Here is a 14,853-nt window from a genome sequence, read left to right as displayed (position 1 = left end):
ACCACAGACAGACATAAAAACTACATGAAAATATAACCAATAACAGAAAATAATAGATCACATAGAAATGAACAAAAGGCACCAAGATTTAATGTGGTTCACCCAATCTCTGGGCTACATCCACCAAATAGCAAGTTCGATCTTATTACAATCCAGTGATTACAACCTGATTACAATTCGTAATCCCTTATAGCTCAATACCACCACAAGAACCAATTTTGCATCACAACATAATGAAAAGTACCCAACCCTGAGATCTTTTTATACAAGTATTAAACCAATTTAGGGTTATAACATGTCGGCCATATGTCAGCCATAATATGTCGGCTACCATGTCGGCCACTACCCAAACCCCACTATTTATGAAGTATGTACAGTACTTTCCTGATCAGTCACTACAATCTAACAATCTCCCACTTGGGGACTGATCAGGCTCCACACTAAACAACAATCTCCCACTTGGAGACTAATCCTGTAGCAATACCACTACCACATGGGGCTCCCACTAGATCAAACTACCCTGGACTCTACTGTTCTTTTATTCATGTTCAGTCTAAAAGACCAACCGAAGCTGAAGAGGAGTTCAGCTTCTCCCTTGTTACAACCTTTGTCAACATATCTGCTGGATTGTCATTCGTATGTATCTTCTCCAGCTTTAACTGTCCATCCTCCAAAACTAACCGAATGAAATGGTACCACAACTATATGTGTTTGGTCTTAGAATGTAGAGCTAAATTCTTAGCAAGATGAATGGCACTCTGACTATCTGTGAAAAAATAATTCTCCTTCTAAGGATGTCCCAATTCTTCCAATAAGAACTGAAGCCATATCATCTCCTTGGCTGCCTCTATTGTAGCAACATACTCTGCCTCTATAGTGGCTAGAGCATTAAACTTCTGTAACCTAGAAACCCAACTCACAGCTGCCCCACCAATAGTAAAGACATAACCTGTAGTACTCCACCTGGTATCAATATCCCCAGCCAAATCTGAGTCAACATAGCCTTATAAATCAGTAGTAGAGCCTCCAAAGTGTAAACACTTATTGGATGTTCTTCTCAAATATCTAAGAATCCACTTGACGACATTCCAATGCTCAAATCCTGGATGACTCATATACCTGCTAATGACTCCCACTGCATGTGCAATATCTAGCCTAGTGCATACCATAGCATACATCAAACTTCCTACAGATGAAGCATAGGGTACCTTGGACATCTTATCCTCCTCTTCCTGTGTCTTGGGACACATTTCCTTAGTCAATTTCAAATAATTGGGTAAATGTGTGCTGACAGCTTTAGCATTCTCCATAGAGAAACGTCGCAACACCTTCTCAACATAATCAGCTTGAGATAGCATCAATGTTCTATTCTTCCTATCTCTGCAAATCTTCATACCAAGGATTTTTTTTGGTGCCCCCAAATCCTTCATAGCAAATGCATGTGCTAACTGGAATTTTAACCCCTTAATATGATCCATGTTAGACCCAGCTACAAGCATATCATCAACATATAAACATAAAATAATGTAACTATCATCATCCAACGTCCTAAAATAAACACAGTAATCTAAATGACACCTGTTATATCCATGCTCATGCATAAAATTGTCAAATTTTAGATACCATTGCCGAGGTGCTTGCTTCAAGACATATAAACTTTTCTTCAATTTGCACACTAAGTTCTCCTTACCTTTGACCTCAAAACCCTGTGGCTGAGCCATATATATTTCTTCATTCAAATCACCATGAAGAAAGGTTGTTTTAACATCCATCTGCTCTAAATGCAAATCTTCGGTAGCCACAAGACTTAAAATAGTACGAATAGAAGTCATTTTAACAACAGGAGAAAATATCTCATCAAAATCAATTCCCTTTTTCTGTGCAAATCCTTTTACAACTAACCTGGCCTTAAATCTTTTCTTACCTCCTTCCTCTTCTTTCAACTTGTAAACCCACTTATTATGTAAAGCCTTTTTACCTGCAGGCAACTTGTACAAATCTCATGTCTTATTTTCCAACAAAGAGTCCATTTCATCGTTCATTGCAAACTCCCACTGAATCTTAGTATCCACCTGCACAGCTTCATCATAACTTTTAGGTTCACAAACATTAGTAAGTAAAATAGAATACAAAGAGGGAGAAAACCTTTGTGGAGGTCTAATTTGCCTCGTTGACCATCTAACATTTACTGTTGTGTGTGGTATTTGTTGTTGCAGTTGTTGCACATCATGAGGAATGGCTAGAACATCAGTTTTTGGAGTATCATCTAGCACTACATAATCATCTTCTTTATTCTCATGTTGCTGCAACAGATCTTTGTACAACACTTTTTTATTGAATATGACATCCCGACTTCTAACACTTTTAAGATTTTCAAAATCCCAAAGCCTATAACCAAATTTATTAATGCCATATCCAACAAAGACACATTTCTTTGATTTAGCTTCTAGCTTAGTTTAATTTTCAGAGTCTATATGAGCAAAAGCTTCACAACCAAAGGTCTTGAGAAAAGAATAACTCGCCTGCTTACCAGTTCATGCTTCCTATGGAATACCACAGCCCAAAGGAGTAGAGGGAGCTCTATTAATCAAATATACTATAGTATTGATAGCCTTCGCCCACATGTGTAAGGGCAACCCAGCATGCAACCTCATGCTCCTTGCATGCTCCATTATAGTCCTATTCATTCGTTCAGCCACTCCATTTTCCTATGGAGTCCTTGGAATAGTTTTTTGTCTACGAATACCATTAGTAGAACAATAATCTTCAAATTCATGACTGCAATACTCACCACCATTATCAGATTTGAGACATTTTAATTTCTTACCAGTCTCATTTTCAACCAAGCATTTCCATTTCTTAAAAGTTTGAAATACATTAGATTTCTGTCTAAGGAAATAAACCCATACTTTTCTAGTTGTGTCATCAATAAATGTAACATAATAATGAGAGCCACCAAGGGAAGATACCTGAGCTGGTCCCCATACATTTGTATGCACAAGCTTTAATTTCTCCTTTTTGTTTTCCTTCCCAGTCTTTACAAAACTCACTCTCTTTTGTTTTCCATACACACAACTTTCATAGAAATCCATATTCACACATTTCAGACCTGGTAAAACTTTCTTTGAATGAAGTACTTTCATACCTTTCTCACTCATGTGCCCAAGTCTATTATGCCACAATGCTGTATCAGAATCTACAACAGCTATTTGTTCTCCCTGCTCAACTGCAACAATTGTTCCTGAACATTCATTTTTCTCTGAAACAATCAAAGTAGTAGGAACAATATGACCTGTACAAAGATATAAGGTGCCTACTTTCAAACCTTTTTCTACTACAAGGGAACCTTTTGAAACCTTCCAATTTTTATCATTAAAAGTAACTACACAAACCTCATCACTGAGTTGCCCGATTGAAATTAAATTACTACTTAGTTTTGGAACATGTCTTACCTCATGTAGTAGCCAATGATTCCCATTCTGCAACTTAATCTTAATTTTTCCCTTTTCAACAATCTGACAGGGTTCATTATCCCCCAAATAAACAAGCCCAAAATCCCCTTGGACATAATAAATGAAATAACCTCTATGAGGTGTAGCATGAAATGAAGCACCAGAATCTAAAGCCCATGAATCATCAACACTCTCTAAAGATAGAAGAAAAGCATCCTCTTCAGATTTGTTACTTACCACATTTGCCTCCTTGTCTCCATCTGATTTATCTCCTTCATTTTTCTTTCGATTCTAGCAATCTTCCTTTTTGTGCCCTAGTTTCCCATAGTACCAACAATCATTTGGTCCTCTTGATTGAGACCTCCTCCCCTTTGACTTTCCTCTTGATTTCCCACGATTTCCAGAGTTACTTCCTCTTTCAGCCATTTTGCCCCTGTTTTGTGCATTCAAAGCACTTTTTGATGTAGATCCACCTGAGGATTTCCTATGAGTTTCGTCACTCAAAACAACACTGATCAGATCATCATATTTTAGGGTACTAGATCTAGGAACAAAATTACTCACCGCCATTACCAAGCCATTCAAGCTTTCAAGCAAAGAACACAAAATCAAGAGAGACCTAATTTCTTCATCAAAATTGATACTCATAGAAGATAACTGACTAGTAATAGTATTAAACTCATTTAAATGATCTACAACAGATCCACCTTCTGCCATTTTCATATTAAATAAATGCTTCATGAGAAATACCTTGTTTGAAGCGGAGGGCTTTTCATATAGTGTCGCTAGGGTTTTCATCAAATCTTCTGTTGTCTTTGCTTTTGTAATATTAAATGCCACTGATGGTACCAAGCATAACCGAATTCTTTCGAGTGCCTTTCTATCCAAAAGATCCCATTCAGCCTCTGACATAGTTCCCTGATTCTTGACTTTGCCTTCCAACGGCTTCCATAAATCCTTCTGATATAGATAGTCTTCCATTTGCATCTTCCATAACTGAAAGTTCTGCCCATTAAACCTATCAACCCTCAGCTTACCCTCATCTGCCATCACTCCCACTCAACCGTGAGACTCCCACTTAACTGTGAGACTTTCCTGCAGAGGATATCTGAAAGACAACCTCGCTCTGATACCACTTGTTAGGATTAAACCACAGACAGAAATAAAAACTACATGAAAATATAACCAATAACAGAAAATAATAGATCACATAGAAATGAACACAAGGCACCAAGATTTAATGTGGTTCACCCAATTCCTGGGCTACGTCCACCAAAGAGCAAGTCCAATCTTATTACAATCCATTGATTACAACCTAATTACAATCTGTAATCCCTTACAGCTCAATACCATCGCAAGAACCAATTTTGCATCACAACATAATGAAAAATACCCAACCCTAAGCTCTTTTTATACAAGTATTAAATCACTTTAGGGTTATAACATGTCGGCCATATGTTGGCCATAATATGTCGGCTACCATGTTGGCCACTGCCCAAAAAATTTTTTTTGAGGCGATGCCTCGAACCCCACTATTTATGAAGTATGTACAGTACTTTCCTAATAAGTCACCACAATCTAACACATGTTACTAGTGAGTTTTCTCAAATTGGGTTTTCACATAAATTATTGTGTCAAATGTGTTGCTAAATCTTTTATGTTTCATGTTTACATTTCTGTAAGTTGATTTGACAGTAACCTACAAGTTTTAAGTGATTGCATAATCTTATGGATGCATGCATGATGATAAATGTTTTATGGATTTAGTAAAATGAGAAAAAATTTATTTATATATTTAGACCTTGGATAATTGATTCACCTACCTAGTTATTCTAAAGGATTCCAACAATTGGTATCAGAGCCATCTGCTTAAGAGGACTAGTTTGAACGTACTAGAAGCACAAAGATCAATATGTCAAAAAGAGATATACCCAAGCTTAATAAAGATAAATTTATACATGGAAAATTTTGATGAAGCTACACCTTGAAAAACTTGGAGATCATGCACAATCTACCATTACTACTAAGCATGTTGATCCAGCTAGAGCCCTAACTACAAAAGATGTGAAAAAGAAGAAAGAACACAATCAAGCAATGCTAGAGATTGCCTTTTCCCTAAACTATTCCAAATTGAATTATATCAAAGGTGTTAACACTACAAAGAAAATGTGGGATGCTTTATACACCATCTATGGGGGAGACACTAATGTTCAAAGAGCCAAAGTTGAAAGTCTCGGAGGTAAGTTTGATGATATGAGAATGGAAGTAGGTGAAAATATTGCTCAATATGTTGCAAGGATAAAAGAAGTTGATAATGCAATAAGAGGAGCTACTAGTCATATTAATGATAATACTATGCCAAGAAAAGTCTTGAGAACACTTCTGCCTATTTATGCTAGTAGAGTTTTTGCAATTCAATAGCTAAGATGTATACCAAGAAATAACCTAATACTTGAAGGTTTGGTAGGTAGGCTCACTATTTTTGAGCTATCTATCTTTGATAATTACAAATCTAAGAGTCTTGAATCTTCTTTCAAAGCTAACTTGTTATTGAAGGATTTTGATGAGAAGAAGAAGTAGAAGAGAAAGATAAAATTGGTGTCTAGTGACAGTGATACAGATGAGGAAGATGTTGAACAACTTGAAGCACTACTAGCAATAAGATTCAACAAAGGTAAAGGAAAGTTTAAAGCTAAGTTACCTATCATTTTCTTCAATTACAATAAGGTTGGTCATATTGCTACTAGATGTACAAAGAAGAAGAACTACAGAGGTTGTGACAAGTACAAAAGCAGAAGAGATGATGACAACAAGGATTACAAAGATAAAGAAAAGAATTCATGCTACATTGTTAAAGAGGAAACAAAAGATGAATCTGATGAACATGATGATGAAGTGGTGTATGTTGCAATGAATTAAAAATTTGATGAATATGAGGCAAGTGCACTTATGACTTGTGTAAACAAAAATGATAAATGGATCATTGACAGTGAGTGCTCACATCATATGACTAGAGACAAAAGTAAGTTCAATACCTTAAATTTTTATGATGGAAATAGTGTAAGATTTGGTAATGATGCACCTTGTTTGATAAAAGGAAAAGGTTCTATCAAATTCATAAATAAGATTTCATGTGACAATGCTTACCATGTTGAAGGAATGAACTATAATCTCTTAAGTGTGTCACAATTGAATAATTTAGGATGTAAGGTTGAGTTTGAAAACAAGATTACTAAGATATATGATACTGATGGAAAATTGATTGGAAAGGGTGATCAGACTAGGAGTAATCTATTGTATCTTGATATAGAGGATGCTACTTGTCTAGTTATGGCACAAGAGGTTATGTCATGTTAATTTTGATAACTTGGTTAGTATCAATAAAATAAAGAAAGTTAGAGGTTTGCCTAAGTTGAAGAAACCTGACAATATAATGTGCAAACAATGCTAGTTAGGCAAAATGACAAAGTCAAGTTTTAAGAGTAAAACTTGCACCTCTAAAGGAATACTAGAGATTGTTCATATTGACTTGTGTGGACCAATTGATGTGCAAAGCTACAAAGGAGATAAGTACATTATGTTATTTTTTGATGATTCTTCTAGAATGATAATAGTTATGTTTTTGAAACAGAAATCTGATGCCTTCCAAATGTTTAAGTGGTACTTAGCAAGAGTTGAGAAGAAAACAAGAAAAATTTTGAAGTGTTTAAGATCAAATAGAGGAGGAAAATTCACATCACATGAGTTTGAGATGTTCTATAATGACAAAGTAATTAAAAGAAATACATCTACTCCTAGAACTACTCCACAAAATGGAATTGCTGAAAGGAGGAATAGATCTATAATGGACTATGCTAGGACACTTATGATGGAGAAGAATGTTGCTTTGAAATACTAGAGAGAAGTTGTAAGTATAGCTATCTATAGCTTGAATCATGTACAAGTAAAGAAAGGTACACATTCAACACCTTTTGAATTATGGTATGGATACTCACTAAATGTAAAATATTTTAAAGTATTTGGAAGCAAATGTTGCATTCTTAAAGTTTTCAAGAATGGTAAACTAGATGCAAAAAGTGAAGAAGGTATATTCTTAGGATATTCCATAAAAAATAAATCTTATAAGTTTTTAAATACTAACACTAACCAAGTTGTGGAAAGTGCAAATGTAAATTTTGATGAATATACAAAAGTATATGAGGCTGAACCTATGAAAGAACTAGAAGACAACAAATCATTTGTATACTTTTATAAAGGTATGCCTATTGAAGAAGATGCTACAAATCAAGCTGCAAATCAACAACAAGTTTTTGTGACTACCAAGTCACATACTATGAATTCCAAGTTGCATTTAGAAATGGAATTGCATTTAGATGCCAAGTTACAGAATGAAAATGGAGCACATTCTGATTATAAGATTAGTGTACATGAAACAGATGTTGAGATACCTAAAAGAGATGTACATAGTGACTCTGAAGTTGAAAGACCAAATGAAGAACTAGAGTTGAACCAAGATTGTCCAAATATGTCAAAAGACATCATCCTACTACACAAATTATTAGAGATAAAAGTTCTAAACCAATGACAAGAAATAGATTGAGAAATGATACAAGTTTGTTGAGCATGAAAGAACCCAAATTAGTAAGAGATGATTTAGAAGATGTGGACTAGAGTAAATTCATGGAAGAAGAGATTGAATAGATTGAGAAAAAAAAACATGGAGTCTAGTTCCTAGACTAGAAGAAAAAAATGTGATTGGCACCAAGTGGGTATTCAGAAACAAGCTAGATGAACATGGTGAAGTCACAAGAAACAAGGCAAGATTAGTCTACAAAAGTTATGCATCAGAAGAAGGAATTGACTATGGAGAGACATTTGCCTCTATTGCAAGATTGGAAGGAGAAAGAACTCTACTTGCTTATTTTGCATACAAAGGTTTCAAAGTTTATCAAATGGATGTTAAATTTGTATTTCTCAATGTTATATTAGAAGAAGAAGTTTACATAGAGAAAAAAGAAGGAATTTTTGATGTTAACGATGAAAACATTGTATGTAGATTACACAAAGCTCTTTATGGTTTGAAATAAGCACCAAAAGCATGGTATGAGAGACTTCATAATTATCTTATGAAGATTGAATTTAAAAGGACTAATGATAACAACAATCTATAAATGAAGGCAAATAAAGGAAAAGGTATTTTGTTATTTGAAATTTTTGTTAATGATATCATATTTGGTAGTCAAGATGCCCTATGTAAGACACTTGCAAATGAATGAGGCAAGAATTTGAGATGTCTATGTTTGGAGAGATCAAATTCTTTGTGGGTTTGCAAGTATATCAAATGAAATATGGTATATATATCACTCAGTCAAAATATGTCAAGAAAATATTAAAAACTTTTGGATCAGAGGATTCCAATCTAGTAAGTACACCTATGGCGATAGGACATAAATTGTCAAAGAATGATGATTCCGTTGAGGTGAATCAAAGATTATGTAGGTCTATGATTGAAAAATTACAATATGTAGTACATAGTATACTTGGAATTGCATTATCTATAGGGATAGTTGCAAGATTCTTTGCTAATCCTAAGGAGAATCACTTAATGGCTATGAAGAGCAAAATGAGATATCTAAAAGGAATAGAGGAGATTGGTCTATATTACAAGAAAAATGAGAAATTTGAATTAAGAGCCTTTATTGATGCTTATTGAGTTGGAAACATTGATGACAGAAAGAGCACCAGTGGAGGAGCATTTTTCTTAGGCAAGAGGCTAGTTACATGGACTAGCAAGAAATAAAATTGCACCTCACAATCTTCTACTGAAGCTGAATATGTCGCTATTTCTGTAAATTGTATAAACATTGTATGGATCAAATAACTACTCAAAGGTATCAAGGAAGAGATCAAAAAACTAGTGACACTTTATTGTGATAATACAAGTGCTATAAACATATCAAAGAATCTTATGATGTACACAAAGAGAAAGCGAATTGTAACCAAGTATCATTACTTGAGAGAATTAGTTCAAGATAAAGAAGTGAAGATGGAATATGACAACACAAAAGAGAACATTTCTGATATCTTCACAAAAGTATTACCTAAGGATGCTCATGAGTATCTAAGAGGTAAGCTAGGGGTGACACCCCTATCAAAGGATATCTAGGAAACAAACGGAATGCCCTATATCAAACAAGCTGATTACCATATGTTACAAATTGATGCAGTGGATCTGACTTTAGGAAGCTACCTAAAGTAATCAAAGTGTTGGAACTATAAATCAGTCACATGCAAGGTGACAGAGGGAGAAACTAAAGAATCTTATATCTACATGTAAAGATGACAAGTCTTTGGCATTGTTGTCAAAGAGGGAGAAAGTGACTAATCAGAATGAGATAATTGGAGATATTTACTGATCTTAGAGGGAGAAAGTTACTGATCAAGAGATATATAAAAGAGGAAGAAATCCGAACATCTATCTAGTAAGAGGGAGATACAAGAAGAAATTAGGAGTAAGCTATATGGATAACACAACCGAGTTCTATAACCTATTCAAAAGATGAAAGCTACTGATAGAGGGAGAGATTTCAATACAAGGAATTATTTTTTATTTGGTATTTTGTTTGTCTTACTGTTTTAACATAGTAAGTTTGATTGATCAATTTGTTTTGCCATCAATTTCAAAGAGGGTGATTGTTGAGAATGATTGAGGAAGATTGTTAAAGAGGGAGATTGATATATATGTTTCAATCATTGTTTTGTCATTGATGGTAATGTTGGAATTTACAAATGGAAAGATTTACTTCTGAGGAGAGGGGGGGGGGGGGGGGGATGAATTAGAAGTAGCTAACTTTAACCTTTTAAAACTTTTAGCTAAGATCATTCACATGCATCTAACATATCTACTTAGCATGAAAAATAAAGACATGCATGAAAATAGAAAACACAAGATTTGATCACCTAGAAACCCTCCAAAATAAGAAGGTAAAATTGAGGTGGGAATGACACCCATAAGTTATCACTACAACAATATGTAACTGTTTAAGGTAACGAAGTTTGACCACTTGCAATGGTCTGCCCTGTGAAAGGCCTACCTTGTTAAAGGTTTTTCACCCTCTTAAAAGTGACCTATTTAAAAGATTTAAAAACACTCTCTTGGAATGTTACCCTATTAAAGGATTTAACACCTTGTTTAAAGGCTTACAACATGGGACCAACCTATCATCATAGGATTTTTATTCCTAATACAATGGCTAGAGAGTATTAGAATGTATTGACCGAATGACTTACAATCCTTAATTGCTAATTCCAAATCTTTGTTTTGCTCAATCTATTCTAATCCTTCCTGATTTGATATGTCTCTTCTCAAAGTGTTAATGCTCTCTTCTAATCAATAGAATTCTACAATATTGTTCTTCCTTCTCTATGTCTTTACACCCTTTTGAACTTTGCTAGAATTATCCCATATAACTCTCTTACACACATGAATTATGGGGTATTGACCTCCTTTTAAAGACTTCAAAGACTTAGGGTTAGTTATGAATCTGCGATCAATATTCATTCTTCTTTTCCCACTCAATTCTTTCGCTTTGCCTATTGGCTACATGCTAATTACATAGGGAATGTAAAAATTTTGTTGGTGTTTGAAAATGTTAGAGGGTTTTCAATTATCCTCATGAAAATATAACATATCTAGGGGTAGCTAATTCCCATTTTCAACATATCATTTCAAACACAAGGCCGACTATAAGGCATGACCCTTCTTCTACTTCAGGCTCTACAAGACCTAGGCGAGTAGACCATAGATTCAATTGATATTGTACCAGTGCAAAACATATCCCTGAATCTATTTACTACAAATGAAACCCCTTATATCTCCTAACTACTCATGAAATGACACAGATCTACAATAGCTAAATGTAAAACCATGAATCTCATAAGATGAGTGAGGGTTAAACTGTTCTAGCTCTTCAACATAAAATTGTAAAGATGATTTGAATTTTATTTGATTTTATGTGGGTGGGGAAAGTGGATGAAAACCATGTATAGACAACAACTTAATGACCCTATAGCTAATCAGTGCCTGATCCATTAGGAAAATTCATGAATCTCCCTCATGTATTGTGGATATCTAATACTTATTTATATATTCAGATATATGATCTATTCATTCATCTTGTAAATAGACATCAATGTTCAATCTAAATCTCATTCTTACCTAATATCCCCCTCAATAAAATTGCAACCCTATTAAATCTCTGAAGCATTTACATAATTCCTTGAATTATAAGCAATAATGAAGCAACATACAACCTTAAGGGACTACACTTATGATCTAGGCTTCTTCGTTCAAAGACCATAAAACATCACAGATCAATTGAGAAAGGAGACAAGATTTATATTGAAACTAAACACCTGCTGCTCACTGTATTAATTTCCTTGAAATAACACATTAAAATACATGAAATGACTCACAAATCACCTAATAAACTAGACTATACAATAACATATGCTGTCATACAAGAGAGAAAATGGTGGGAATGAGAAAAAAATGGGATGAGAAGGGGGTAGCATAGCCAAAGAAAAGCTTCATGGTCTGGAACCAACACATCCTAGGTCTTCCATTCAGAATACATCAATTCTTGGGAAAATCCTACTAACTATCTTCATACTAGAGAAACTTTCCAAAATTCCAACCCTTACAATGAAAGAAAGAAAGACTGATATAGGATGAATGAATTCTCATATCTAATCTCTTCCTGACATGTGTCCACTTGGAATTCAATCCCTGGAGTTGCAAAACCTCTCTCTACCTTCTCCCATCAACTGCTAATCATATCTTTTTTGTTTTGCCTCTTCAAATGCAAAATATCTCAGCAAAAGACAAAATTTTGCTAACTGAATCCGAATATGTGTCAATTTATCAAACTTTTAGCCAAAACACCACAAATATTAAAATAACCAGACAGAAAGCTCACTGAATTTGTTTTAGGTGTTTCTCTTTTGAATTCTCTGGCTAGCAACTCAAAATACCTGATGAAACACACAAATCAACCAGAGAGACAAAACCTCCTGTAGCATGAACTAGTGGTGTTTTGTGCAAAAAAAAAAGCTCCAAAAATGCATAGCTCATCTTTTTCTGATTCCAACAGTATATTGGAGTCTATGTTTTGAGTACTAAAAACCCCCTGAAAGTCAATTTCAAAAATAGTCCACTGCTATAACTATCAGGTTTGCAACATCTTTGATTTTAAATTTCAAAAAATTTAAAATGTCCTAAGGTTCAAACTTTATAAAAAAAAACTAGTGTTGCATTTAAAATTCCACATGTGATCTATTCTCAGAAGGAATTTAAAATAAATTTTTTATGACTTTTCAATTTTTCCTTTTCCTTCAAATTCATCGTCAACCCTAGTTTGACCTTTGCCTTTCTGCCATGTGGAGGCCTCTGATTGGCTGAACACTACTCATTAGATGCCATGTCATCATTTTTGGGACCAACACCATGTGTCTTCATTTTGCAATCTTGCATTATTTATCCCATGAGCACTTATGTTTTGTAGAAATGTGCTATCTGTCAGATTTGCCACGTGGTAGCATCCTGTCTATCAATCTCAGACTACTTTTTTTTGTGCCACCTCATCATTAGCTGGGACCCGATGCCACATGTCAATCAGGGACATTCTTGCATTATTTAACTCGTGAGCATCTTAATCTAGTGGGGATGCATGGGCCGTCAATCTAGCCATGTGGCGACATCTTGAGCACTGGCTCCCAAACCTACCACATCATCAACATAGCACTTTCATTTAAAATTTTGCATGTTTCATGCTGACATCATCCATAGATGGGTTCCACCATATGAACCTACAGCTTCTAAAAGCTTGTGTCATATAGACATTACTCTAACTGAGTGTAATAGTATTTAAATGTTTAAAAAAGTGCATATGGGATAAAGCCTTATCAAGGCATTTCCTCTGTGTTTTGCCTCTTTAAGCTTGGAAAATTCAAAGATGTGGCTATTCTTGTAACTGGCAATACCCTACATGTAGCTTGGTGGTCACCTCTAAGTCAAAAGATGCCTCCTTATTATTTGGCCTGAGCAATGTTTTTGACTGCGGCTTTATAAAACTCCCTTGTTTATAATTTGCAGCTTGGTCTTCCAGTGGCTCCCATTTAAATAGTAGGTTGTTTTGATTACATTATCACCTCTGTACTGGTGTGGAAAGCTTTGTAGTATGGTGCCTCTTTTTTTAGTGTAACCTTCAAGCTCTTTTCTTTGCATAGGATGCTTGGATTCCTCTTAGCGGTTCATGCTTTGTCTTTAGCGTGACCCATGCTTCTGGAATTTTTGTATCGCTACCTTTGTTATTTTTCTTCTATCAAACTTGGAACCTTTTATATGAGAATATTGTTTTTCTCACCGTGACACTTATCACTACTTGGTTAGCCTTCGATCCATTAACCACAAACATCTCTTTACTTTTGGATAATTACTATCGGCAACACATAACGAATTCATTCTTTTATCATGACCAATATGAATGTCTTTAATAATTTTATTTTCCTTTAGATTTATTGCTCCAATTGATTGCCCCTGCATGGAGTTGATCACATGTTGATGCTTCTTATTGCTCATATTTTTCTCCCTTAACAGCTTGTGCATTAAAATATCACTAAATAGGGAACAAACTCCAAATTTTATGGCAATTTCTCCTCTTAAAACATGGACATCCCTTTTCAACGTAGGTCTGCCCTGCTCTTTCAATTTGAATGGCATCTCCTATTCTCTATTCAATGCATGGACTCTCCCCAACCTGCACATGCTGTGTGATCAATGTTTGGATTCCCTTTTAGGTGTGTGGAGCTCCTTTTTAATGCTATCTCTGCTTAAAACTTGTGTCCTTGGCAATTTGAAGCTTCTTTTACTCCACAACCTTGCTGACACCAATAACAACATTTTGTCACATATCCCTCATAGCAAAATGACCCAATGGTGGGTATTCAGAGAATATCTCCACAACCATTTGCTTGGTTTGAATCATCTTGACAAATCTAGCCTCACCATTTTTAAGGAACTTTGGTTCCTTCTCAAGCTCCTTGCTAGATCGTCTGTCAACCTTGGTCATGATCTCAGAAAACTTCATAGCAATGTGGCATGTGTGGCAATCTAGCACTGGTGCATACCCATTTCCCATTTGGCCTGGATGGTTCATGATGATAACTTGAGCTATGAAATTAGCAGCCTACTTGGTGGGGTCATTCTTGGATTTAGAGGCCACATATCCTCCCTTGAGATCCTTCATAGCAACATTCTTAACATTGAATCCCACATTATCACTAGGTAATGCCTCCAGTTGTTGAATCAATAATCAACACTACACAATCAGCCTGGGATGTT

General features: G+C 35.1%; 1 pseudogene; it reads right to left on the bottom strand.

The window, feature by feature from the left end:
- Positions 1-14,650, bottom strand: part of LOC149544905 (elongation factor 1-alpha 1 pseudogene) — a 105,832-nt pseudogene extending 91,182 nt beyond the window's left edge.
- Positions 14,651-14,853: the final 203 nt, after the last annotated feature.

Source organism: Cupressus sempervirens, chromosome 8 (genome assembly GCF_028749045.1).
Source record: "Cupressus sempervirens isolate cs-2001-9-10 chromosome 8, ASM2874904v1, whole genome shotgun sequence".
Taxonomy (NCBI): domain Eukaryota; kingdom Viridiplantae; phylum Streptophyta; class Pinopsida; order Cupressales; family Cupressaceae; genus Cupressus; species Cupressus sempervirens.
Note: the sequence above shows the minus strand (reverse complement) of the source record. Positions and strands in the feature narration are given on the sequence as shown.